General features: G+C 46.4%; 1 protein-coding gene across 20 annotated transcripts in view; it reads left to right on the top strand.

The window, feature by feature from the left end:
• TANC2 (tetratricopeptide repeat, ankyrin repeat and coiled-coil containing 2) overlaps window positions 1–27,921 on the top strand; it is a 283,329-nt gene that overhangs the window by 32,383 nt on the left and 223,025 nt on the right. For 6 of the 20 annotated variants that reach the window (XM_080564860.1, XM_080564849.1, XM_080564845.1 and 3 more), the window contains exons 1-2: window positions 673–964; window positions 1,995–2,099. The exons of 3 other annotated variants lie outside the window; for them this stretch is intronic. The gene's annotated coding sequence lies outside the window, so the exon portion shown is untranslated. Of the gene's footprint in view, window positions 1–672; window positions 1,046–1,994; window positions 2,100–2,121; window positions 2,595–27,921 lie in introns of those variants that run through there. 11 more of the 20 variants (XM_080564846.1, XM_080564844.1, XM_080564840.1 and 8 more) reach the window with 7 other exon arrangements.

The following is a 27,921-nucleotide window of genomic DNA, read 5'->3' as shown; positions in this document are numbered from 1 at the left end:
AACAGAAATAAATGTCTAGTAGCTTTAAAAGGTAGCGCAGCTTTTCCTGTGTACGCCCCTTGCACCTGGTCTTCAGCTGGCTGATTTTTTTGTAGGGAAAACTGACTGAAACCCTTCGGATTTCGGGTTTTGCTCCGCAATCCCCTCAGCAGGAGGCCGGGGGGGGGGGACACAGGGCGAACCTGCGGCGGCGGCCGCTCCGCCCGAGCCGGGGCCAGCTTGGGCGGCTGTAACGCCTCAGCGGGAGGCTCTGCCGGAGGCCGGAGCCACCTGAGGGGGCCGCTGCGGGTCCCTCCTTGCGGGCAGAGCCTTGCCCACAGCCGGCTGCCCCCGGCCGAGCTCCCGCCGAGCGGAGCCGCCTCGCGGCGGGGCCGCCGCCGCCGCCTCACAGGAGGAGCCCGCGCAGCCCCCACAGCGCGGCCCCCTCACGGGAGGAGCCCCCCCCCCGGAGGGCAGCGGCGCGTTTTGCATAGCCACGCCCCCCCTCATGAATATGCAACAGCCCCTCCCCGCTCACCTCCGAGCGCATCGCGCGCGAGCCCGGCGAGGGAGGGAGCGAGCCCGGGGGCGCGCACGCCGCTTCCCTTCCCCCCCCACCCCTTCCTCCCCCCCCCCCCCATCGCGGCCGGGGGGCGAGCGCGGCCCCGCCCGCTTTCCCTGCCCCCCCCCCCCCCCCCACCTCCGCGCGTGCACGCGGGGCGGCGGGGGCGCGCTGCGGTCGGGAGGGAGCGGGGGGGGGCGCTGCGGGAGCCCGGGCGCCGAGCGAGCAGCCGCAGCGGCCGCCCCCCGCCCCTCGCCGTCCCCTCCCCGCCGGGAGCGCGCTCGGCTCGGCTCGGCTCGGCTCGGCTCGGCTCGGCTCGGCTCGGCTCGGCTCGGCTCGGCTCGTCCGCTCCCTCAGCCGCCCGCCCGCCCGCCGCGGCGGTGTGGGGAGAGGGAGGCGGCCCCAGCTCCTCAGCCGCGGGCGGTGCGTGTGGGGGGCGAGGGGGGTGTGTGTGAGGGGTGTGTGTGTGTGTGTGAGGGCCGCCGCCGAGCCCCGCCGCGCCAGGTAAGGGCCAAGGGGGCGCCCCCCCCCCCCTCACCCCGCGGCGACAGATCGGGGGGGGGGGAGGCGACGCCCCGCGACGCGGCGGTGCCCCCTCAGGGCCTCCCCTCGCCCTCCTCAGGTCCCTCCTTATCTTCCCCACACATTCCCTCACCCCCTCCTTACCCCCCCTACACCCCTCACCCCCCTCACACACACCCCGTTACCCCAGCCACCCCCCCGACATCCCCCTACCTCCCTCACGCCCCTCCTCACTCCACCTCTCACCCCCCCACTACCCCCTCCCTTACCCCCCACCGCCCTCACACCCCCCTCATCCCCCCCTTCACCCGCCTTTACACCCCATTACCCCCATACACTCCTTACACCCCCTTACACCCCCTCACCCTCCCTTACCCTCATCCCCACCCCTTTACCCTCCTCTTACACCCCGATAACCCCCATCCTCACACCCCCATTACCCTCCTCATGCTCCATCTCACCCTCCCTTACCCCCCTCCTCACCCCCGTACCCCCCTCACACCCCAATAACCCCCATCCTCACACCCCCATTACCCTCCTCATGCTCCATCTCACCCTCCCTTACCCCCCTCCTCACCCCCATACACCCCCTTACACCCCCATACCCCCATCCTCACCCCCATACCCCCCTCACACCCCAGTAACCCCCATCCTCACCCCCCCCATTACCCCCCTCACCCCCCCCCGTTGGCCGGGGTTGCGGAGCTGAGGGGCGGCGGCCCCGGGGGGCTGTGGGGAGCTGTGGGGTGGTCGCACGGCTCAGCCTGGCTCAGCCCAGCCGCGGCGTTTGGGGGGCGCTGGGGAGGCTCGGAGCCGGCTGCGGGGGCACCTGGGCGTGAGTGGGGCTGCGGGGATCCCAAGTGGGGATCCCGAGGTGGGATCGAGCCACGTAGGAGGGATCTGCCTTGTGAACGGCCTCTCTCCTTCACAGGCACCGGGCGGCAGAGAGGATGCCCGTGAGGAGCCCCCCGCAGCCCTGCCCGATGCCTCTTGAGGAAAGCAGGGCTTGAAATCCTCCCTCCTCTTCCTCCCGGGGGTGAGTAAGGAGCGGGGAGGCTGATGACACGCAGCGGCTTTCTGTTCCAGGCGTGGGCTGGCTGTTGGGGGCTAAAATGTAAAGAAGAAAGGAGATACGGCGAGGCAGACGGCTGCGCTGGTGTATGTGTTTTGCAGGGAAGAGACGTTCTTGTCCCCGTTTGTGTCTGGAAGTTCAGGAGCGTATGGCAGACAGCGAGGTGGTCTAGGGAATGGTGCATCGGTGTGGATTTTAGGCTTTTACACAGGTGGACGTGGCATAAGGGAGGAGAAATATCTGGAGAAGTTAAATCACGTTAATGATAAAGGTTAATTAGGGCTGTTGTGGAGTGTAGCATTGCTACAGGAGAGTGAGCGAAGGCAAATGAATGCTGAAACTGGGAGACGAGCGAGAAGAAATAGAGCAAACGTGCGATAGAGAACAACATGGCCATGAAACCCTGCTCGCAGCGTTTCTCAGGTTGGAGCTCGGAATGATCTCTTCAGAAAGCTGAAGGTTGGCTGTTGCTGATTTTTCTTATTTAAGTCTTAAACCTTAGAAACCAAAACCTGAAACTGAAAGCATCCAATCCTAGTGTGTGGATTAAAACCAATATATAGTAAAACAAGTGTGTTTTGGTGACAGTGTTTTGAGGAGAATTTGCTAGCTACAGTCACGTGAGGCTTTCTTAATGGAGTGGCGAGAGACACCTTAGATCATGGATACTTTGTGTAGAGGTATGTTTACCTATGAAATACGTGATGAATGTGCAATTAAACTGTGATAGCGCAATACATTGCATTTGCAGCTTGCCGTAATCAAAATCCTTTCTTATTTGCTCTGTGGATGAACTACTGGGGGGTAAAAACCAGGCAGCAGTGCTTAGGCAAGGAATATGTGAGCCGCTCGAGGTTTGTGGGCATTGTGACTCTGGGGCTTTAAAAAAAAAAAAACAACAAAAACAAAGTGCTCCTTAAGGAGTCGTGCTGCTTTTTTTGTAGTAACTCTCGCTAAGAGCATGATAAATGCAGAATGCTGTGTGTGCTCCAGATTTACCACCAATTGCTCTGGCGTGGAGAGAAGCAGTAGGACTGTATCCTGTTTGGATCTAGACTGTGGTCGTAGAACACCAAGCCATGCTCGCCTGCAGATTTAGACATGGAATTACAGCCTGGGTTACTGGTTACACGCTCAGTGAAACTGGATGACTGCTACATTGTCATAAAATAACCTCATTGTCAGTATTGATTGCTTTGTAGCAATTGCTCTCCTGTTCTCATCTTTCCATCTTTTCCATTGGCTTGCCCATGATCCAATGTTTGCATGTTTTTTTAACTAGAAATGCATATTCTGAACAAAAAGGTGTTTTCTGAGGTGCCTAATGATTACCTTTCAACATTTTGAGTTACATACCCTAGATTTACTTTCTGTTGAACCTTTGGAATATAAGTGATACGTACGTTGCTGTTGAGAAATCCCTGACGGTAACTGTTATGTCCAGTGAGTTTCTAATAGATGAGTTTTTATACAATAGTACAGGCGAGCATGCCTAACTTTCTGCTTGTAAATTCTTACTTATGAATATTAACGTGCGTAAGTGCAAGCTGTATTAGGTCCAGATGTGCATCACTTAAAATGTTGTCATGCACTCTGTACACTGAATTCCGTAGGCCTTGTTTGGTTTGCTTATAGCATATTTAAATTTTATAGGTATGGAATCTTACATTATTTTAATTTCAGAATGCTCGTTCACGTCAGTAATAGCGTATTTTACTTTTTTGTTAAAGGAAACAATAAGAAGGCATCCAGTAAACTCTTAAAACAAAACCAAAAACCCCACCACCAGCACCAAAAAAGCCTGGTACACAGAAAAAGATCAATCATCAATCAACCCTCCTTGTGCATGGTTTGTTTTGTTTAAAAAAGAAAAGAAAAAAATGATGTTCCTCCTTATGTTTTATGTAATTGTTCCTTTTCTAGAAGTGAACTTGTGATCAGCTGAGAGGCTGGCAACACCTATCACTCCACAGTATGAAACAAAAAAAAAAAATCCGTTAGAATTTTTTCAATAATTTCCTCATTTGTGTCTTTTTGATGTACAAAGCCCTGAGTATACATATTGATTCTTTTTATTCAAACTTTTGAGCCTGAATTTTCTTTCCTGCAGCCTGATAAGGCGGGTTGACGTCCTCTGCCATCCAGACAAGCAGATGACTCTAAGTGTAGGTTTTTGGTGAGATTATGCTGATTTTAGGAACTGCTGCAAAGGCAGTGACCCCGTGTCTGCCCTCGTGGCAGCAGTGGTGTGGGTGGTGGCGCAGCCCCTCTCGGCTGCGAAGTTAAGTGCTCGAGCAGCTGCTGGGTGGATGACAGCTATTTCTTCTTGCAGAGTTCGTTTCTAGCAGGATCAACAAACTGGACTTGTCGTGTGGAACATCCGGGCGGTGCGTGCGAGAATGATGCGGGAGCATAACGCAGGAAAGAGTGGCTGGATCTGCCCTGCGTGGCAGCAGCGAGCTCTTGGAGCGGGTGATGCAGGTCGCAAGGCCGTGCCTGGAGTACTTGTGTGAAGCCTTAGAAAGGTCTCCAGGAACGGCACCGTTAGAGGTGTGGGGCTGCCTTTCGGTGAGGGTACGTTCGGTTTATGCTTGGTGTTGTGCAGAGAATACTTAGAGTCATACAGCCTTGTTGTGCAGCCACAGATTGTGGCCAGCTTGGTAATAGGTTGCCTTGCACCTTCCGATATGTTTAATACAGAGGTGCCAACCTCTAGAACATCGTTCAGCATCCTTTGAACACGTGAAAGCAGCGTGGTGGTGCAGGGGCTGGAGGCAGGACCTGTGAGGCCCGTGGCAGGATACCACGCTCTGTGCTAAGAGCAGAATTGAGCCCGCTGGTGGTTTCTGATTCGTGTAGTGTTAACTCTTTGTCTTGAAATGACGTGTTCGTTGTAACTTCAAGGTGGAGAGCGTACCTGTTGCGTTCACTGCAGACAAATCCGTACTTAAAGCTCACTGCATCTGCAAATATTTGCAGGGGTGGAGTGAACTGGATCGTTCATTTCTGGTTTATTTGCTAACTGGATTTTATGAGCTCTAAAAAGCAAATTCTAGTTATGCCACTTAGAATTACTCTGGTCCCATTATTTTATAGGTCTGAAATACAGTAGTTTGTTTTACATTCATTTAAAAAGTAATTAAGTACAAACCCTACGTTAATTAGAGAAGGTAGTGGCTTGTTTGGTGTGCTTAAGGAATGGACAAACTGGGGGCTTGGAGCCCACTCTTGAAATTTTGGCTTTGTGCAGCCTCCCCATCTGATTTAGTTCGCTGGGGTTCAGCATAGGAGCCCACAGCAACAGGATCCAGTTCCAGGATGAGGATGAAGGCAAACTGGAGAGGAATCTGACTTGTTGTAGCCTGGAATTGGCTGCGAGATTCCGATGGGAGAGAGAAATTGCTGTCTTGGAGTTTGAGTAAAAGTGCAGTATGTTTTGGGTGCTCTGGTAACGGCACCGTGGTGTTTTGGGTCTTCGGGAGAACTTTGGAGCCGCCCATAGCATCCGCTGACGGTCTGGTTCTCTTGTTGGCAGCGTCATACCTGTCTTCCTAATCTGTGTCAAACAAGTTAATTTATGCTGTGATGTGAGAGACTCCATCTTGAAAAACACTCTTTAGGGAGGCATTAGCAGTGGTATCACAAAGTATGGCTTTCTTATTTGGCTCAAGCTTACGTTTGTGCCACGTTGCGTGATTGCTGGAGGAAATACTGCTCGGAGTGTTTAAAGGATAGGTCGCAGTTGACCTTGCACATGTTCTGCATAAAACAAACCATGGGGTAAGACTTGCTTACTTGGTCATTTTTACATATTTTTATATATCTAGGTAAAGCTTTTTTCCTTGCTCCATGGGGAGCCCTTATTTGCTCAAATGTTGCTTTTTCGGCCTTTAAAATGGGAGCGGTCAGAGCGCTTTCAATTTTTCCCCTTCCTTCCCCCCACCTCCGTTGATTCATAAGAACAGCGTCTGGTTTGCCACAGGCAGCCCCAGCAGCACTCAGTAGGAGCAGTTTGGTGGTCTTTTCCAACCTTAATGATTCCGTGCTCTTCATCAAACACAACTGAAGTCCCTGACCCATCCTCCTTGTCCCCATCCGTCCCCCGAAGGCTACCTGCCTGAAGTCCCCTCCGACCGGGGCCATCGTGGGCTCCCGTGGCTGGGAGCAGCCCCTGAAGAGTGGCGTATGTAACGTGCACATCGGCCTTTCAGCTGTTAGCGGTGCTTATCTCTTCCTCCTTTATGGAAGGAGCGTGTTGGTGACTGCAGGAATGTCTCCTGGAGTGCCCTGATAGCTCTGGTATGAAGGCTGCAGTTGCTTTTCCTTTTTCCTTTGACTGGGGAGTGGTTTCTTGTTTTGTTAGAGGTCTTTCGCTGTCCGAACGTGGAAGTCTTGGAGCAACTTGTTGGTTGGTCGCCGTTGGCTTGTCTTTAATAAGGAAGAACGGCTCATGTCCAAGGTTAAGCTCCTGGTATGTCTGAATAATCTTTTTTAACCCCACAGCCACTTCCAGTCATGTTGCCCTATTTGACAAAAGTTGTTGAGAAGTCATCTGATGAGCTTCTCCGACCTCACCGTGCTGATCAAAGCAGGGCAGGCTCAAAGCTGTGTTTGTTCCTGAGCTGAGCTGCAAGGGTATGCAGACAGCGCATTTCTTTCTTCCTTTATTTAAAACTTTGCAAAGCTTGGGAGGATGGGGGCAGCCGTTCTCGCTTCTCTTTCCTCGAGGTGCTGGACCTGGAAGTTTGTGCTCTCTTTTAGAGCAGGTTGCATGTGAGGCAGCAGAGGGGTGGCTGTGGGGAGCTGTCTGTCTTCACATCCCCTTTTCCATATCTTCATTTTTTTTTCCGTTAAAAGAGGAGAGTTGGTTTTCAGCGATGCTTTGCAGGTTTCCATTGTGTAATACTTCAAACCTGCAGCTTGTATAAATACCTCGCTGGCTAATGAAGTTCAGCTGAAGAGTTGGACTGCGTCTTCTGCACGCGGCTAAATTGGAATAGCCTGACACAGCGGATGAGGTGAAATTCCCAAATAACAGCGGTTGGTGTTTTTTTTCCAAGTCCCTCACCTTTAATGGTGAATATTCTGTTGTCTAATTCTTACGTACGTCGGCTTTAATGGCTAATTAGGGTTGAATTGTAATGATCTCAGTTTTGTAGCCTCCAGTTGAAAGGGTTACATTAATGGAAAAAGTATTTTGGATAGGTGAACTCCTATTTGCAATGGCAGTCACGTTGGGAATTTGCTGTTAATTACTGAGGATGAGAAAAGAGAGAGGAAGGTGCCCCTGCTGCATGGATACAAATTAACTATTTACTCATTTTTAGATATTTTGGGGTTTTAGTTACTTCATTTTCCCCTTTGTGCCTGTAGGATTTCCAGGGCAGACAGAATACTATTTTGGCAGATTGCAGCTATTTTTCTGCACTTAGGATATTTAAGTAAAATGTATTTTAAAGTGGCCAGTAGGAAACTTCACTGTGGGAACTTTTTTTTTCAGTTGTCTTAATTCGTGGGTCCCCCTTATTTTAGGCACTTCTGGCTCTTGGTCTCCAAAATTTGGGTTTCTTTCTTAGTTTGGTTGGAAATTTACTGAATGCGCTTGAAGAAGAGAAACAGTTGGTGTGCATGAGAAGTATCAAAAGGAAAGAACGCAAAATCTGTCTTCAGAGCGTGAATATTTATAGAGCTCGTGGCTCCAGAAGGCAGCTGTGTATTGATTCCCATTGCTGAAAAGCACTGACTGATGTTCTCTGAGGTACCTTAATGTGCTTAACCTGGAAACGAGTTTGGATGGTAATCCAAAGTTCCTTGCAGGTGAATTTTCCGCCCTTGAATTACCAAATATTAAGCTGATTGAGCTCGATCCTATGAGTGGTGTTTTAACGGGTGGCTTACATGTTGGTAGGCCATCTTTATGGGCTCCTGTGTCATGTTACGTGTTGGTAGGCCATCTTTATGGGCTCCTGTGTCATGTTATGTGTTGGTAGGCCATCTTTATGGGCTCCTGTGTCATGTTATGTGTTGGTAGGCCATCTTTATGGGCTCCTGTGTCATGTTATGTGTTGGTAGGCCATCTTTATGGGCTCCTGTGTCATGTTATGTGTTGGTAGGCCATCTTTATGGGCTCCTGTGTCATGTTATGTGTTGGTAGGCCATCTTTATGGGCTCCTGTGTCATGTTACGTGTTGGTAGGCCATCTTTATGGGCTCCTGTGTCATGTTACGTGTTGGTAGGCCATCTTTATGGGCTCCTGTGTCATGTTATGTGTTGGTAGGCCATCTTTATGGGCTCCTGTGTCATGTTACGTGTTGGTAGGCCATCTTTATAGGTTCATGTGTCATGCTCAGCACTGTTAGTAGGCTGCTTCTCTCTGGGTTTGATTCTGTTTTTCACATGAAGTTGGGGGAAAAATCCAATGAAGAATCGGGAGAAAACCGTAAGGAGAAACAAATGTGCGTTACGTAGCTTCCTGCTTGTGTATCTGGACTAATAACCAGAGGGATAAATGTTAGAGGGTTTGGGTTCTTTCTGCAGTTGTTAAATGGAGACTGGCTTATTGGCTTTACTGTTTTAGGGGAAAAAAAAGGCTTGCCTCTTGCTGCTCTTTGAAGGGTTTCCTACCAGTCTGTGCCACCACCCAGCTGCTGATCCTTCCCTGGTGAAAGCTGTTGGCCCCTCAGTGCTCAACTGCCTCTGAGGGGTGAGGTAAAGAAGAACAACCCCACTTTACCATTCCCTCCCCCCAAATTTCTGCCTGGTGCTGCCAGATGGGTGCGACGAGCAGGCCTGTTGTGTCCTCCTGGCCTGGCCCAGCACGTTCTGGTGGTGGCTTGTTCCATCAATGAACACGAGCTTCTGCCTTCCTCTCTTCTCAGACTGGGATCCGATCAAATTAGTGGTTTTTGTGGAGAAATATTATTAGAAAATAAAGGAACAAAGTGCAACTGGAGTGCAGTGACCAGTGAAGTGCCAATCTTCCCTTGTCTGGGTCTTATTTCCCTCTTCAAGAGCATAGGCATTTCCATCTCCTGTTCTCTCCTGTGGGATTTTCCTACGTCAGGAAGCTATTTTTGGTAGCAGCGTGCTCTTTTATGTCCCAGGTAACAATTAGAAGAGCTCTAGTAACTAACAGGTGAAGGTACACAGCACTTCTGATGCGTTTTTAATGTGTGAGAGACGTCAGCTGGAAAGCTTACGCCTCCTGTAGTTTGCCAGAAGTCGCGGCGTCATGGGAGGGAGGGATGGCAGCACGATGCTGGGGGCTGTAAATGAAGGAAGTCGGGCAAAATAGCCTCGTCCTTTCGGGCTGAAGCTCCCACTTGCTCGTTCTTTAGGTTTTCTTAATAGTATACATATTTTTAGTTTCATGGCTTGGCTCCCTGCTCAGTGGTTAGCGCGTGTCTGTGAGCATGGGGAGGTCATTGGGGTAGACCCGGGCGGGCTGTGTCTTGTAAGCGCTGCAGAAGAAAGTCCTCAGCAAAGGGGAGATTAGGGGACGGATAAACAACTCGCTGTCCTCTAGAGATTGTAGGGAAGGGTTCTGAGAGAAGGGAAAAACCACATAAAATGTCACGAGGATGGGTTTTAGAATTAACGAATGCTTGGAGAAAGGAGCCAAAAGGAAACGTGCGTCAAGCTTTTATGGCAGCTGTAAAGCCGAGCCAGTTGGAGGGATGCAAGTGTGAGTGGCTGCAGTGGTTGGAACGATCCCAGTCGGTGTTTGTGCTGGGGGATTTTGCTAGTCAGCCCCAAGCTCGCAGGCCGTGGTGTTCTTCCTAGGACTTTATTTTTAAGGGTACGTGCAAAGGGGCAGGGGTTCCTGGCAGTAACTCTGTGCATGTAGCTGTACCTTGCTTAATCTGTAGCTTTCTGTAGTCGTTTAAATTGGGATCTAATGCTTGTTATCTCTCTGAGCAGCATTCATATTGTGAAATATCTTGGTTTAATAGCTCACTTTTATCATATGAAAGGGGGAAATCTCCCAATTGCTCATTTAGTAGGTGTTTTTTCCTATTATTCGAAGAGCTCTCTATTTCATTTTCAACATAAGATTTGTTTGGAGGACCCCAACTCATTTTTCTGCTATTTCACGCCGTTATTGGTATGAGCTACTCTGCTTCACAGTTACAACATCAGTGGTTGCTTGAAGTCTTTGTGAGCAGCTTTCCATGGGCACCAACCTTTGGCTAAGGTTTGGTTGTGCATTGAGGCATCCCTCGCTTCTTTGGCCTTCAGGATTGGGGATTTAGTCTAACAGGCACCATGAAAGAAAGGAATATTGTTCGATGAAGGCTACGTGTGCCCACCCGCTTTCTCTTCAGACTGGTAATATTATCCGTGTCTTGATTTTAATTTTTTTTTTAATGCAATGCTGACAGCAGGCAGTGCTCCTACACCTCCTCAGCAGAGGTGGAGTATGCCATCTGTCACTATGTGGGTAGTAGTTATCCCAAAAAGTAATAACAGTGGGAGTTCTTGCCAGTTACAAGTTGTGATCACAAGCCAAATGGCGCAGTTCGAAATTAGCGTGCATTTCCAAAGAGAAAGGCACGCGTTTATTTTTGCGGACTTGCGAAGTATTTTCAGTCCCGGGGGGCTCTGCTGGGTCTCGGTTGCGAGCGTTTTAGCGCAAGTGAGAGGGGAGCAAGGCGGGAGCATGGGCTGCGATGCCTGCTAGACCAGCTTCTAGGCAGGAACAAACTTGGATTTTTCCATATTATGTAAGCCTCAAGTAGGTTATTACATGCAAGGCTGAAGCTGAGGAATTATTTTAAGAGAGCAGTAATGGAGTGGCGTAGAGATTTGGTTTTGGCTTTGCCCAGTGGGAACGGAAAGATCTGGCTTCTTCATCCTTTGGTGCCACCAGCCTTGTACAAATCTCTGCTACCTGCTGGAAGACGATGAGGAACCTTTCTAGCTAGGTGAAAAATGTTAAGATCGCCTATCTGATTTTAGTAACAGTTTTGATACAGTGCCATATGGCATTCTTGTTTGAAAGGTTGGACATAGCAGAGTCAAAACTGCTGTGAAGTGGATGCAGAACTGGTTAGCAAGCCGCTTACTAGCTTGGATGGTGGAATTGAGCGTACCAGGTGAAGCCGTGGGTGACAGCAGCTTTCAAGGGGCTGCAGGGATGGGAAGTTATGTCAGTTGGGTGCTAGGGTGCTAAAAAAGGACTGAAAGGAATTGATCCGGGGTTAAATCTTTGATCTGGCACGCTGCTGCCTTTATTTGGTCTTCTTACAAGGCTGTCGAGGGTGACTGGGAGGACATTACAAATGGAGTAATGCTACCTGGTTGTATGGAACAGCTCAGTTTGCCTCATCCTCGGTAATCTGTGAAGTCCTGACCGTGCACGAATGTCAGCACTGGCCAGTGGGGTGTTTGAAACGGGCGATGCTGCTGGGTACACGGTCAGCTTTAGGGCACGCCACAAGAACATCTCTTGTGTAACTGCACATTTCAGCTTCTTAAACGTGTTATAAAACTCTTAGCATTTTAGAAAAATAATAAAATCTATTTATCTATGGGTAGAATGCGTTTATCAGTTAGAATTGACTAACAGTCACGCTTAAATTAAGTTTTAATTAAAGAGAGACCAGACAGAAGATGTATCATAGGCAGATAGGAAGAACTGGAACTAACGTTTTTTTGTAATGACAGAATTGAAGTAACAGAACAGGTAAAGACAGCACAGTACGTCTCCTTTGGCTCCCTTTTTCTCTATAAATTTGGATCCTGACTGAGGGTAGCTATTGATTCAGCGTCGCTGACACCAGTGGAAGATGACAGTCATTGCTCTTCAAACAGGAACCTCTAGAGTTGGAAACATTTAAAAAAAAAAAAAAAAAAAAAAAGAATCAAACAACCAAACAAAAACAAACCCAAACCATGACAAGTAAAACATTTAAGATTACCCTTTCCATGCATTTTCAATACATAAACTGTAGTATAGGAAATAAAAAGATTCTTGGTCCATATGGCCTAATCAAGCCAGTTCTGTAAGGAACCCTGTTTAGAAGCAAGCCTTGACATGGGTAAGTTTCTGTGAACCATGGAACAAATGCAACAGATGAATTAATTCTGATTTAAGTGGAAAGGTCTGTTCAACTGTCCAGAGACAAATGTCACTTCTGTAATTTAGAAGGATGAAGGATTGTGGTAGGCAAGGCCTGTAGCTGAGGTTTTATCTCACTGACGTACCAATAACATGCACTGATATACTGAGAATGTGATGGCTCAAAAAAGTGGTATCTCTGACGAATTTGGTATTTAAGAGATGCCCATCTTTGGAAAGTGAAAGAATATTGTATATGAATTAATCTGAGTAAAAGATAGATACGGATAGCTACTCACAACAATTTATTTTGGAAGATGCCATCTGCATGAGAAAACAAAGCGCTGACTTTACGTTTTCAAGTTGAACAGCTGATGTGTCTGAGACTTCTTCCAGTTTTTGATAGAATGCTTCAACATGAGCTCATCTGAAAGAGCAATCAATAACAGTGCGAGGAAATACCTACTTGGAGTTTGCTTGCAGTGGCTGTACACCATTACCTCTTTCCTCCTAGTAATTAAGTCTCCTCTATACAAAATCAGCTGTCTGAAAACAGGACCAGTAGGGTTTAGAATATGCAAAGCTCCCTGCAATGTAGAACAAAGCAAAATACCCAAAGCAGCCATCCACCCTCCTCTAAATGTCACTTGTGTGCATGCACACAGAGCATGGGAAATTGAGAGTGAATTGTGGATGTCAAATCATTGCTCTGTGTGGCGGGGTGAACTCTGCGTGGACTGAAGGGTGGGCAAAACAGGGTGGGAAGAAGTGAAGACAGAAGACAAGATGCAAGTTATGTTTACTTGCAAAGAACGTCAATTCCTATCTCTTTGTCCATACACATGTAGTTAAGCAGGCTGGAGCCCCTCCTAGCAAGAACCCTGCTCAAAATTTCTGGATTCCTTTTTTCAGCTCTGGGTTGTTAGCACAGACCTGCTCGGACCCTGGACATACTGCGTGTCAGTGCGGACAACATCCGTGCATGGCCACGGCTTTCAAAGAGCGCTTTTGTTGTTCTTAAGTTATTTGGGCAGATGATTTAGCTGTGCTTATGTCAGCATACAGGGCCCGTCTGCTAGGGGTCTTTGCCAGGATCTTTTTCGCCCCCGGCATAGCTGTAACTGCAGGGATCCTCATAAAGTAGATAAGCTTTGCGTCTGGATCTTCTTCTTTCTTTTCTTTTTTTTTCTTTTTTTGTTTTTTTCCCCTGCTTCTGTCTCTTGTAAATGTCTGTAAGACTGCCTAACAAATCTGGTCAATAAAGACTTTTTCCGAGCCCACAGAACGGACCCTGCAGTGAGTTAGCTTTTCATGGCGGGTTGCTGTAGTTAGGATCTTCTGAAGAGGAGCTCAGCGTTGAAGTCGGATGCATCCACAAATTCTGAAGTGAGTTAATGAGTGTGCTTTAGTGGGCACTTGAATATGCTCGTTTAATCTGTTTACCAAGCTACAGTTGAAGTGTAGTTTGAGATATATAGACTTATTTGAAATAGTTACCTCATTTAGATATTTTGTCAGAAGTTTCCGCATTCATGTAAACTAACCCATTGTATGGTTTTTACTTATCCGATGTATCAGTCCGCTTTGTATTCTCTTGTGTATCTTGCTTGCAACTAAAATTTCACATTGAACAAAGCTATGATGATTAACTTCAAGCTCTTGCGCTGCGTTTTTCCTTAGAGACAAACATTTTTTCTGCCTGAAAATGAGATAAGGCGCTACTATGGGCTGCATTTACCACTCCTTGTGTGAACACTTTCCTTGTGTGTCTAGTTTTGTGCATCTAGCTTTGTGCTTGAGCTTTTCTCTCTAACACAAACACTGCAATTCGCCGATGTGAATTAACCTCCATAAATTGGGGTGAATGAAAAATTTGTTCAGGTCTGGATAAAACCGTCTTCAAAGGGAGATTAGGTCATCTGACACAAGATTACTCAGCTAGTCATCAGTATCAGGAAACTGAGTAACTGTGAAACTCTCCCAGGCGATGAGTGTGTCTTCGCAATATCGTGCGTTACGTGAGCGTGGTTTGGCTTGGGTTTGTTCAGCAATGGTGTATGCAGAGTAAATCTTGTATTCGTTATTACCCATTTAGTTAAGGAGAGATTAGAGCCAACTCTGGCATATGTGGGGATTTACCCTTGTAAAGTCTCAGGTGGTACCACCTGTGTTCTTACTGAACATGGTATTGTTCCTTCCTGAAATCTGCAGTTTGGGAATTCGGGCCCCTTGAGCCTACCCTTGTGAAGTTGTCAGTGCTCAGATCCCTGCCTGGCGGCTGTTTGCTCGAGGTCTGGGCTCCTGCTGGAGGAGTCGGGGCCGCTCGCATGCGGGATGTCGCCTTCTGTGATGTCCGAGGAGCTTGGGGCCGAGGGCAGGAGGCCCGGCCCTGCTCTCCCTACTCCGGTTTTGGCCTCTCCAGACCCTCAAAAAAAGCATAAACCATGACAAGCCGTTGGCTGACTGATTGCTAGAGAAGTTCTGCGAGCAAATTTGAATAAATAATAATGTCATGTGTGAGAAATAACGCAGCGTGGCCGGTCCTGGGCGGCAGTTCGGTGGAGAAGGGGCCTCGTGTTGGGCCCCTGTGTTGCTGCTCCTCAGGGGTGGAAATAACGCCTGCTAGCTGGAGCAGCTCCCAGCTGTACACATAACGTGTGTGTAAATGTCTACGCTTCCTTTTGACAGCGGACAGGCTTTGTCATTTATCGTTTGTTGTCACTGAGAACATCTGATTTTTGCAGGGAATGTGGATCGAGGAACAGCTTTTCATATGTAGTCCTATTCAGAATTTGGTAGGAGCAATACCTAAAATGATGCTTTTTTAAATAAAGACTTCCATTTTTTTTCCCCAGACACCTTTCCCATTGGAAAAATAAGTTTGATTTCACTTGGTTTTTATATACGGACTGTATAAAACTGCATAAAGGAAGAAACCCAAGTCTTTTTGAAGGGGCTTACAAAAATGTCATTGCAACAAAACACTTATTCCATGTCCAGGCTATTTTTGTTTGCCGAAGCTCCCCATCCACAGTAGGTGGGCTAAACTTTCAGATAGTTTCAGGGTTCTGGATACTTTGTTGTGACACCAACCTAGGGTGAAAAACTGAGCAGGAGTTCATTTATTGTCTGTTTTCCTATCCCTAATAGAACTGGTTTACAATGATTTATTTAGGCGCTTTGACACAAAAATGCTTATAAATGCCAAAGTTATAACTTGCCAATATTAAGCCTTGATATATGCTTCGTGTTGGCAAAACACCCTGAATTTCATAAACAACAGAGAATGAATTCTGGAGCCCTATTTAATGGTGTGCAATGGCACAGAATCTGGCTCCAAAACTTGAGTGTGTGGAACAACAAACGTGGCTAGACCAGCTCCAGAAGAGTTCAAAAAAAAGTTTATAATATATGTGATGTTATATGTAAAAGGCTTGGACGCATCTTCACTGGGTTTAGGGGGAAGAGCTTTTAGTTTGATATAGTAGGTGCTTGTGGACATTAAGGCAAATAATGTTATTTTTGAGTTCTTTGGAGTGCCTGTGTAGGAATCAAAAGTTGGCTCAATCGGGATTCAAAGGAATTACGTGATCTGTTACGGAGGGGCTTTTTCTGTTTCTAAGATGCTCTGTGGCACATCATTAAAACAGAACTAAAAAGCGCAGCAGAAAGTGCAGTATGACCGTGCTTTCTGTTGTATAAAAACCAGCATCCGAGTTTACATTCCTTCATGTTTATTCATGCTCTCGGAGTTGTTCCATATGAAATGCACGTGCTAATAGAAGTTGACCTAATGTTTTTTTACTAAAACACATGTAGGAAACTAAAAATATTTTTAAAAAATGAATTATTCTTTTAAGCTTCCAAATAAGAAATGACTTAAGTTGCTGATCATTTTCTTTACGTGTGTAACGTGCCTAATTTGGTTGAGAGGTTTGATGTTGTCATTGGTTGCTTTTTAGGTAAAGGAAAGCAGTCTCCAGGTTGCATTTTGTTTTGTTCGTATACCTTTTTGTGAATTCATTGTTGTCCTTTAGGAAATTGCTTTACCTGACTGCAAGTTGCTAGCAGGGTTTTGCTAAATGTTTAGAAATCCTGTAGGTAAAAAAATGAAGTGCTCTGGAAATATTGTACGAAAGCTTGAAAGAGAACCTGGTATATTTTTTCAAGTGTGTTTTGTTTGTTTTTGTCTACCAGAGTTGTGTTTACCTCTGGTATAGATATCAGATGGCAAGCTTTTGCATATTACTCATTATAGAAACATCAGGTTGGTTTTCCTTCCTTTATTTGTTCTCTTCCTCTTCCTCCTCCTCCTCTTCCCCCCCCTCCCCTTCTCATCCTGCTGTTGTTTTATCTTTGCAGCAGTGTTAAATTTGCCTAGCAGGGCCAGAAATTGATCTCTCATCCCTGGAGCATACGCGGGCTGTGTGCTGGCTTTCAGCAGAGGCTTGGGTAGGTCTGGTTCACAAACACCATTGATTTCTGCGCTGTTCGCATGTGGTGACTTGATGTGAGATGTTCTGAGATGAAACCTGGAGGATGAAATAGCTTTATACCCCAAACCCTTTCCACGCTTAAGGAATTTTTGAGATGCTTCTCATTAGCAAGGGATTAGCAAGATTTACTTAATGGTCATGAGCACAAACACTGCTTCCCACTTCTCTTTTAGTTAAGCTTTCAGACTTTGTTCAAAAAATGCTTGCTTTATTTTGTATATCTGAAGGCAGGTTGAAAGATTGAAAGATTGCAGTGGTGTAGAAACTCCGCAGCTCCATCAGTCTGGCAGGAGCGCTTGGTGCCCCCTTCTCGCTTGGTCAGAAGCAGCCAGCCCCCAGGTGGTGTAAACCACTGCCGGGGCTGTTATGTTATTCCTGGCCTTCTGGATTAGTTGGAATCTTCTTTCACTTGTGGCACTGCTTGGATCTGGATGGTAGGTGGAGCGTCAAAATTTTGAATACGAGGTGGTGAAAGCGAAACAAGCCAGGCTGGCTGTGGTGCCGTCCTCAGCGTGTTCCCGAAGGCATGGAGCAGGTCTGCGAGCTGGTGCTGCACGACCACAACTGCAGGGAGACCACAGCTTTTATCCAAAGATACCATTTGTCCCCATTATTAAATTTGCAACAACCAGTCTTGCCACATGTATTGCTTCCCTCCAGGTCTTTTCCTAATGGCTGAGTGCTTTTTGCTCAGGTCTCAGGTTTTAAAAGAATGAAATACTTCTAGGCTTTCCTGGCCTTGAAATACTGGACCTTTGGCAGTGCCAGGTAGGTTGGAAGGTTACTTCTGCAAAAGACTGCCTGTGGAGACATCCGCTTCGTTCCTGATTCATCGGGTGTGGAAAGCCTGCTGTAAGCCCTCAATTCCTTAAAACAACAGGCAACCACAGAGGTGGAAAAGTGTTCCTACTTGTTCTTGAGGCAATTAGTAAGTGTAGAGGAAGTCCTTCTTCTTCCAGAGCGGCAGCAGTCTTTGGTATGTAGCATTGCAGGACCTTGAGCAGGGCACTTGCTATTTGTAGGATGTCAGGCAAAAAGCAACTTTGGCCCGAGCAAACCCGCGCTGGCTGTTGCTCTGCTGGCTGTCGGCTGCACCGCTCGGGTCTCGCGGGGAGCTGTCTGGGTAGGCACCGCCGTGCCGAGGGGGGCTCCTTTCTGAGAGCTCCAGTTCCTGCAGGAACTGCGTCTTTAAAGGGTGCCGAAAGGAAATCCCTCTTTTCTGGGGTGGCAGCCTGTGGTTTTTGCAGTGTCCCTTGCTAACTGTGCCATGTGAGATGCATCAAGTCACACGGTGAGCCCAGCTCCATGTGTGTGGGGGGGTCCAGCGGGCTGCCCGTGTGTCGTAGCTGGGTTGTGCTTCATTTCCCTTCCTCCCCAGCTGCATGGGTAACTAGCAGACTTCCAGGATCGCTTCTCTTTCTCAAAACTGGATTCTGAGGGTGAAGAAAGACGTGAAAATAAATGACTGGAGGAGAGCTGAATGGGCACGGTGAAATTGAGAAACAGAGCAGCAGCAGCAAGATGTTTGTGAACTTGTAAATGTGCTTCCTGCATAGGCAATGGGATGTAAAGGAGTATGCAGATCGGCTGGTGGGAAGAGTAACTGGGAGATGTTGAACTTGGTAATGTATTTGGAAGAGCTGGTATGAAAGAGGCTACTGATCTCGTAATGAAAAGGTTAGAGATAACAAAAGTTTATCTGAGGATTAAGACTGAGTTGGTTGAGTGGTTTAACAGTCAAACAGGATTTTGACACGGTTATACCTGTGTGACTGCAAGTGACAATCCGCGTCCCTTTGAACAGGACAGATAATGGCACTTACACGGACTGCTTCTCCAACGATGGATGAGCGTGCAGCTGCCTTTTCTGCTTGAATGCATATATTTGACCCTTTCGTGACAGCAGGGATTAAAAATTTAAAAAGTAATTATTTTTTTAATATGCCATTTAAGTATTTATATCACCAGCGTTACGTATGTGGGGTGGTGGGTAAGGGGAGTGGGAACGTTAGCACTGATACTGCTAGAACTGAGTATTCCAGAGAGTTTTAAGGAATGTGTTTGTGTGCTGTTTGTTTCAGGTCAGTCGAATATTGTCTTCTATTACACAGGTACATTTATTTATCTGTGGGTTTGACAGACTCAAGATTGAACTGGAAAGCAAAGTGGCATTCCTCTAGAAATCCCGCAGTAAAGATTCTGTAGATCCCATTTTGCTCCGAGCAATGTCTGAGCAAGCCAGTTGCTTTCAGTGGATTTTCGTTTCTCTAATTGTTAGTGGTAAAACCTCAGGACTGTACTTTTCGCCAGTTGTTTTGAACTTCCTGTGTTGTTCAGGTACACCTGCGGTAAGAGCTTTAGGGACTCAGTAGCTGTGTTGGTTGCAAACATTAATACAGAATTTTACATGATTTCCTTTTTGCTAGCAAACTGCTCTGTCTTTGCTCAGGATTTTATATCTCTGCGTATGTATGTAAGTATAGCCGTCGTTTGTGTTTCGCCATAGCCTTGGACAATGTGGCAGGGGCACATCTAGAGAGAGGACTAAATAGTATTTCTTTAAACAGCAGCATGGAGTGGAGTGAATTACCCTTCACTGTTAGCACTAATCTGTCTAATTGCTGCCCGAGTTTTCGATGTGTTTCAGAGCAAACTAATAAAATGTACCCCAACACAAATATTTTTGTACAAACAGATGTAAGAGTTAGAAGGAAGGGGTATTGCTAATAGCATTAAAATTCATTCCTCATCTTCCTCTGTTTTAATTGCTTCAGTGGTGCAGTTAGCTTAATTTGTGTAAGCAAAATTAAAATAACTGTTGAACTTTAAGCACTCCTACTGTACGTGGCAGCAAAGCACGTGTAGTTTGTAGCAGAAGCAACCTGTGAAGATGTTTTTCCTGAACCTGCCGGTAATTCTTACTTATTAATACGAACAGTGCCTTTGTAGTAGTAATAGCTTTCTAGCAAGATTGGAAGTTACAGATCTATTTGTGTGCAGTCAGATGACCTAGAACTAAAGCCAGGTCTGTATTTCTTGCCTGTTGGTAAGCTCTTCCAAACTGCGCCGTGGAAATAGACTTCTAGGTGTTCGTTGTAGCTTGAGAACCCAGCCTATGCACATCTGATGCGAGCAGAAATAATTCAAAAGTTGATTTTGCTGTTGGATTTGGTGCTACGGTTAGAGCCCGTGTATAAAAGAATAACTTCTTTGTCTTCCGCCAGAGAGATAACGCACCCGTCATGTATAAAGGCTTTGTTGTCTCCTTCCCCGGGCTGCTCCAAGTAATCTGATGGCCTGTGCCACGCTGCTGCTGAAGCTGCTGCATCCCAGGGTGTGCAGAGCTGGGCTGATTCCAAGCTCCTCTCATGCAAGTCTGAAACATCAAGCGTCTTGCGTTACTTGTTAAAAGATGAGGTCAACTTTAAAACTGTGCCTTCTAGGGTTTGGGTAGGATTCATGCACTAATGCAGTGGCAAACTTCAGCTGCAGATGAACGGAAAGGGTTCCTTACAGATAGTTATGTCAGAAAACAGGTCGCCGTATTAAAGGAGAAAGTGGCAATATCGTACGTTTAAAAACCAGAATGGGAAGCATTTGTTAGGTTTTGTGGCAGTACCATTTTTGAAAAAAGCAAGCTGCCTGAATCTAAAGAACAGATAAACAGGACATGAAAGAGAAATCTGTTTTAAAACTCAGTGTATTTATTCCATTAGTCTTTTAACGTCATTCTAAATACTGCTTTTCTCCTGCAGATAATGTCTGCAGGGATGTTTTTGGAGGATCGCCTAAGAGGACAGAATGGTGCTGCGCTGTATTGTAACCAGATAAAATTCCATGTGAACTTGACCAATGTCACAGTGTATTTCTCAGGACCTACCTCAGACGTGTGTCAGTCTTAATCTCCAGCATGAGAAAGGGAAGATGTAAGCAGAATTGGACGATACAGAAGCGAGTATGTTTTTACATCTGAAATACTATTCATACGGGATTTCGTTGTCACTTAGAAGAGCTGAACAGTGCGTCTGTACAGTCGATAGAACAACAGAGGATGGCAGGCAGGTACCTCACATCTCCACACGTCTGTCAGTCGGGAAGGGGAGGGCTGCTACGAGTGGTTTGATCCGTGGAGGTTATAGAATTACATTTTCTCGTTCTACGTAAAATGTTGTGGGCTCATATGAATAGGGATAGATGTGAAACGGGGGTTCCGTATGCTCAAGGAAAATGAGAGATGTGGTAGGTTTAGTGCTAAAAACCCCTGGGGAATTTTGAGGACCTGCTCTGTGGCTGATGGAGGCACCAACAGAGGCTGTGACAGGGCTTGTGGAGGCTTGAAACCCGTAAATACAGCAACAAGGGAAGAGCGGTGTCTGTTAAAATGATTGTGCGTTGCGCAGAGCTGTTTGATGGGCGTAAAAAATTCCCATGATGTCAGGCAAACAGGTGTACACGGCGTATGGACGCGTTTCTTCAGTTCTCGTTGTGAAGTCGTTAGGTCGGGGGTTCATTAGCTCCCGCAGCCTAATAAGGAGCAAGGGCCTTGACCGTGCATCTGTTACTTGGATCTGCCTGGCTGACGTGGAGGCGTGTGGTTTGCAGAGGGGCCTCCGGCCGGGTATGTGCTTTTAGGACAGAATAAAGTGTGATTAGCAAAGCAGATAAGCAGCTTTATTTATATATTCGTGACCTGTCAGCAGCGTTCCCCGTTTCTTCCTGCGGTCAGCCCTGAGGGAGTGCCTCTGCAGGTTGCTTTCAACAAGAGGAGCACTGCAACGTGCTCGCCATCGAGTAGGCAAAGCTCGGGAGTCCGACGGGGTTTTGTGGCATGGGAGAGGGGAGTGGTGGCGTTTGACAGCGTCACGCATCCCTGCAGCACTTCTAGCTTGATGTGGCCACAATTTCCTGCTTGCCCTGGTAAATCTTGCATTACCTTTGTTATCCCCTTCCCAAAGAAAGGGCTTGACGTAGCGTTGTCAGGGATTTTATTGTGACGTCCGTAGAATGCCACAGCTGAGTGTTTTCTGCCTGATGTTTTGCCTCTGGAAAACAGGATATTCAACAAAGTAAGGAAATTTGAAACTTGTTGAAAACGTTAAGCCTGTTTGATAGCCTGAGTAATCGCGATGCAGGCTCCCAGGGGGACCTGATGACTACCTGTGGTGGAGGAATCTAGCAGAGACTTGGAGAGGAGGAGCAATTAAAAAGGGAAAGATGGGGAAATGGGTACTGTAACGAGGTAGATACAGGTGCTGTTGGTGAGGAAGGTTATTTAAATTGGTTTCATTTACACATTACTTTTGTGTTCTCTTTAGAAAAGAAAAGTTAATCTAAAAGTATGTTACCTGTGATGGTTAACAATTGAATTGCAAAGGATAAAAACAGAACAAATAGAATATTGTTGTGCAAGTCAATTACATTTAAAACTTGTTTTTAGGATACGTAACAACATTACAAAATGGAACACCAACTACCGAGTCTGAATTTTTAATAACTTTTATCTCAGATAGTCAGTCATTAGACTGAATGCAACTTCAAAATCTAGTATTTTAGAGTAATCTGAGTTGTTTTTTTTTTTTTAAATAACAAGTTACCTGGTGTGTTTCTCAATATACCTGTGCGTTTTTTGTGCTAAGGAAAGCTGTGGTAGCATGGTGGTGGGGTTTGTTTTTAATAGGGAAGTAGTTTCTCTACTGAATTTAAAAAACGAAGCAAAACAACAACAGCAAAAAACCCCAGGGCCATACCTGGGGTCGCTCTGAACCTCAGGGGACGGGGCCGCCTACCTAAGGACTGCCGGATCTGGCTCGGGCCCGCGCTTCAGGAGCACTTTGCACTGTGCAAATGTTGATGTTTGAGCTGTTTCATCTTTCGTCTTTAATGTGAAGGATTGCTCAGGAAGCCTGTTTGTTCTCCTGGAAGTGAAGGGATCCATGGTTTTCCTGAAAGCTGAGCACGGGGCCCCCAGCGCAGCCTTGCTGTTTGTGCCTGCGCATCGGTGTGTTAAGGGTAATTAGCATACACAGAGGCACACACGAGTGGAATAACCTTTCAACAGGAGGGACCTCAGCTTGAAACTGAAAGAGTAATTTGAGGTTCAGTGGTGACTCAGTTGAACTTTCCTTCTTTTTCCTGCTCCCCCTGGCTGTGTGGATATCTCCTGTAAGCGGCTGGGAGAGCAGCGGAGGAAATGATCGGACTATACCCGGAAAACCGAACGCAAACACAGCCATCAGCTCTGTGAAGTAACTAGCTGGGAGAAGGAAGATTTTCTTTTTACAAGCTTTTTTATTAGAATCTCGACTGTCTGGACAGGGGGAGTGCTTTAGAGAGGAGAGGAATAATGTCTAAGCTGGCAGTTTTCCTGTGTTTTGTCTGATAATTTTGGTGGTTTCACCTCAACTTGATTTAGAAAACTTATGCGTTTATATTTCAGATGAAACTCGGTGTGAAAGTGTTACATTTTGTTGTTTTCCTTTGGAAAACTGAAGCAGCTCGCACCCACCTGTGACACGTGAGAACCGTATTTCCATGTGGCTCTGGCAGTGCTCAAGGTTTGCTTTTTGTGGGTTCCCCATCAGGTGGTGTGAGGCAAGGCAGGCACCACCAAAGCTCGGCTCGGCGTGAGCAAGGAGGAGCTGGCTTGTTTTGGGTCTGAAGGACAGAATACGGCTCACTTCCCGGGGTGGAGTGGTGCTCTTGCTGGGGACAGGCAGAGGAGCTCGGTGTGAGCATCTTCTGGATGTCTCCTGATGGAATTAAGGTTTTAAACCTCTTAATTGATTTTTTTATCCAGGTGAAGACCTACATTTTTGTAACCATAGCAGGTGCTGAGATACCAGCTGTAATTAGCTTCAGTCCTAACACTCCCATTGCTCTGACTTGACTCACGCCGCATTGCACGCGGGAAGTGACTCGGATGCTGCAAGCCCCGGCCCTGCGAGCAGCCGGCAGGACAGCGGGTGCTGTGGCTGCAGGCTTGATAACAAATTTCTGGCTCTTCATAGTCAAGTGCTGAAAGCCTTAAAGAAACGATTCTACATTTGTCAGGTTCTTCTGCACAGGGCGGCGTGCTCGTTAATGGACTCAAAAACGGAGTGGGCATGGATGGAAGCAGTCTCGCCGCTGGTACACGCTTGCTCAGGGCAGTAAAAGCAAGGGATGGCCAAACAGCTGTGGAAAGGCCTTGCCAGCCTTCTACTGGTCGGTACCAGAATGAAATGCAGTGTAGGTGTCTCTCCTGCACACCCAGGAAATGAACTCCAAGTTTGCATAGGTAATGATGGTTCGAAGCTGGACATTACTGCTGGGTAAAAACCTTGCAGTTCTGACATCGGCGTGGTCATTGGCAGCTGTTTAAAAGGAGAGCGAAACGGTAGGGATGAACAGGAAAGGAATAGTGAATAAAAAAGCATCAGAGCCACCTTAGAAGTGTGGGGGATCTTGCAGACTGCTGTTTGGTCTGCTTGTTTTCTAAGCGCCACTTTAGGGCTGGAGAAGGTGCAGAGCAGGGCGACGAGGATGATGAGATACAGGATGATTTCTGCAGAACAGCGGCTGAGCAGAATGGAACTGCCTAGCAGGGGAAGGAGATGCCTTTTAGAAACAACTGCTTGGAAAAGAAAAAACTCAGTGCAAATTTCAGATGAAATGTAGGCAAATAGCATCTCTGAGAACGCCTCCTCAGGCGCCCTTAAATCCTCACTGGCACTCGGCCCTTTGAATCGCTGCTGGAAGTGCAGCGAGCGTCCCACAGTCACCTGGTGTGTGCGTGCCCACCTTCCTGCCGTGGCCGCCTTCCTGGGTGGTGTTGCTGAGGCAGGGAATTGCTTCGCTCGTGGGTTAATTGGGGATTTATTCGTCGGGCTTGTGATGTTTAAAGGCTAATGTATTAAGTGAAGATATCCCATAACCAGGCAGTCGAGATTATGAATACCTCTTTAATAGCAGGGTGGCAAGAGGTTCCAGAAGCCAACAGCAGTGTTTGTTCTTCATTTTCCTTGCATGTGTTTATACAACATAAGAACTTTTTGTGGCACTTGAGGAAATATGCCTTCTTTCGGGCTCGTGGTAAGCATGTTCTTAAGTGGTTTCTGCAGTACTGGTTGCATTGTTTTGCTTAAAAAGCAGTAAACTTTGAAAAATGTGATATCCATGTCTAATTTAGACTTAAGATAATCCAATCTAGCTACAACACTGAATGTTAAACTATTTTGTCTTGTTCAGACTCAATCTTGTTAAAGAAAAAAGACTTCCTGATACGGGTGGTAATACAACAGTAGATGATACCGTGTTTGCTGTAACACGTCTTGATGTCATAAATGTTTTCCTACAGAACTTGCCCGAGGAAATTTCAGGCCATTGTTTGCTAATAAACGTTGTTTCAGAGTGTAATAAAGGTGAATCAGAGGCTGGCTTTGTGCTGCAGTGAGGATGAGGATATGCTGCTTTTTACACCTAGGATGAAGGAAGTGGGGATGTATTGCAAGAGGGATCCGTTTCCTCAAGCCCTAAACTCTGCCAACACTGGAGTTTGGTGGAAGTGGACTGTGTGTATGAGACATGTATGTATATTTTAATATAATATGCATATGCTGCTGCTGGATATATCCCCGAACAGAAACTGCTCTGCAAAGAGGAGCTCTGAACCCACGTTAACACATTCCAGTCCTCTTTGCAGGCACTAGCTGTCAGGGCAGTGCTGTGGGGCGGGATGGTGCTGCAGCAGGGAGGAGGAGACGTGGGTAAGGGTAAGGCTTAAGTCCCCCTGCTCTCACCAGCAAATCTACCTAATATCCTGAGAGAACCAGAAGTTTGAGGAGGTATGGGTTATTTCTCAGCTGATCTTTTCCCTTCTTTACGGAATATCCCGATGCTCACAGGCTTGAGAAGGAAACCCACCCAGTTATAGTTTGTTCTTTTGCTAAAAGCAAACAAAACCCAATACGGCTGTATTCAGCTCTTTTGAATGATCTTCGGCTTTGATACACAGTTGTCAATGCTCTCCTGAGTGTCCGTGCCTGATGGGTAGAGCATGTCCTTTCCCAAACTGAAGACGAGCAGCACCCCAACCGCTCCAGCACTAGAGAGACTCCAAGAAGCACCGGTACCGCAGTGTTGCTACCGCTCAGCTTTACGTGGCTCGCTGCGAAGCACAACTGACAGAGCAAGCAGAAGAGAAGGCAAAAGGGATACCCGATACCCTCTGAGCAGACCAAAAGAAATTTCAGCCAGGTTTTTCAGATGCTTTTGTACCAGCCTTCTGAAGGGAGTTAAGTACACGTGAGCCAAAGGGAGTGGATCGTGTGAGCTAATGTGTTTTATTTTGCAACTGGGCTAGGTTTAAGAGGATATTCAATATTCTCAGCTGGCAGGGGGGGCCTTTCTAAGCCGTGGTGACAGGGTAGATTTCAAGAGTCACATTGAAAGTAACTGAGCCATGTGCTTGGGAAACGCCTGTTCACTTTGGTACTGTAACTGTGGCTGTTCCTCTTTTCCTGGCCTGCTTTCTTTATGGACCTGTAACAGTTGGCCTCGGGTTAGCTAGTTTCTCCAGTTTAAAAATCTCACTGGGTTTTTAGCTCAAAAAAAAGATCTGCAGATCTTCATATCTACATTTTTGCTGCCCATTACAGGATGAAATCAGAAACCCGAGTTCTTAGCTGACAAGGACCAGTAGGAAACAGGGCTGGTAGATACACCATTGAATTATTTTGAAGTGTACTGTACTCTGTAATTTCAAGTGTGCTCATACAATGAATTCATTTATAGCTGCTTGTAGTTTAAACACATTGTCTTAAGTACCCAGGCCTATTTTAAATACCACTTACATACTTCATAAAAGATAAAAGGTATATAAACATGCCCTTTCCTTCAAGCACTTGCTCGTGTGTGCTGCTGTGTGGGTGTGATACACTAAGCAAGTGCTTTGCCCTAGCAGTTTTCGTGCAGCGTGGAAATTTCCTCTTTCTTCTCACCTTGGGGTACTTTAAGGCTAACAGCTTTTATTTTGTGTGGGAATGAACAAGAACTGCATGCATGGCCAGGTACTGGAGCTTAATTTGGAGGAGTTGATAAGGTAGGAAGTCTTTACATGTCCCAATATGATGTTACCAAGTAGCTCTCACATCCTCAAACTTGATTTATATTTTAATACTTCAGTGGTTTTTGCATTGCCTTGTTGGAAAGTTTCGAAAAGTGACTTAAAGCAGAATATCCACTCTTGCTAAGTCTCGTTTTTCCTGTGTGGGATAGACATAGCCAGCTAACGAAGAAATGAAAGCCAAGTGGCACAAAGTAGCACTTAAGTTCCCTTTTTGTTGCTGTTTTTGACTCAGAGTTTAAGATATATTCTATGGATTTAGCAGATAAGTTAAAAACAAACAAAAAAACCACAACCACAAAATGCTATTCTTTTTTTGTGTAAGCATGGTTTGTAATTTGTGAGGTACGTTTTTTTCTTTCCAACTTTCCTCCTGTGTCCTAAAGTCCAGTTAATGTATGTTAACAGACATAAGTCTTAATGTTAGAAGTTATACCAAGTTTAAAAAATGTTTGAAAAAGACCTGTGACTACGATCTGTGAGTAATTGACATTTTATAGGGACATCCACCTTTCATGATGAAGACTGTTAGTAGGATGATATTGTTGTTCCATTCAGCTCTAGGTAGTTCTGTCCTCGGACAATTTAATAATGAATTAAAATTAAATTTCCAAGCAACTTACCTGTAATATATTTGTTTCAAACAAAATGTGAAACAAACAAACAAAAACCAGAATGCCTCAATCAGCGTTGTTATTGCTCCGATTCCCCCAGTTAAGTGTTCCCAGCCTGTGGTGTTTCATGTCTCTTGCTTACAGCACGAGGTTCCAGACGTTGTGTTGATGCATGCCCTGCAGTCCGTGCATCACGGTGAAAGCGTCGCGGTGTGCCTTTTCTCAGTGGCTTTGTGCACTGAATTACAGAGCTGGAATTAGGGCAGCAGGGACAGGTCTTAGTGTCGTGTGCGGGAGCTGGTGCGTGCAAGCGCACCTTTTTGTACTGCAAGTTGATTGCTTGCAAGTTTGTCCCTACGTTGTATAACCAGAGCTTTTTTTGTTATTATTGCTTGTCTTTTTTGTCCTTTATCCTTCATTTTCTGATCTTCTGTGGTATTTCTACTTGGTCTCTCCTTCAGAGATGCCATTCTTTTTTCCCCCTCCTCTCCATTGTACTTTTCCAGTTTCTTCC

The sequence above is a fragment of the Anser brachyrhynchus genome, assembly GCF_964034855.1.
Source record: "Anser brachyrhynchus genome assembly, chromosome: 22".
NCBI lineage: Eukaryota > Metazoa > Chordata > Aves > Anseriformes > Anatidae > Anser > Anser brachyrhynchus.
Note: the sequence above shows the minus strand (reverse complement) of the source record. Positions and strands in the feature narration are given on the sequence as shown.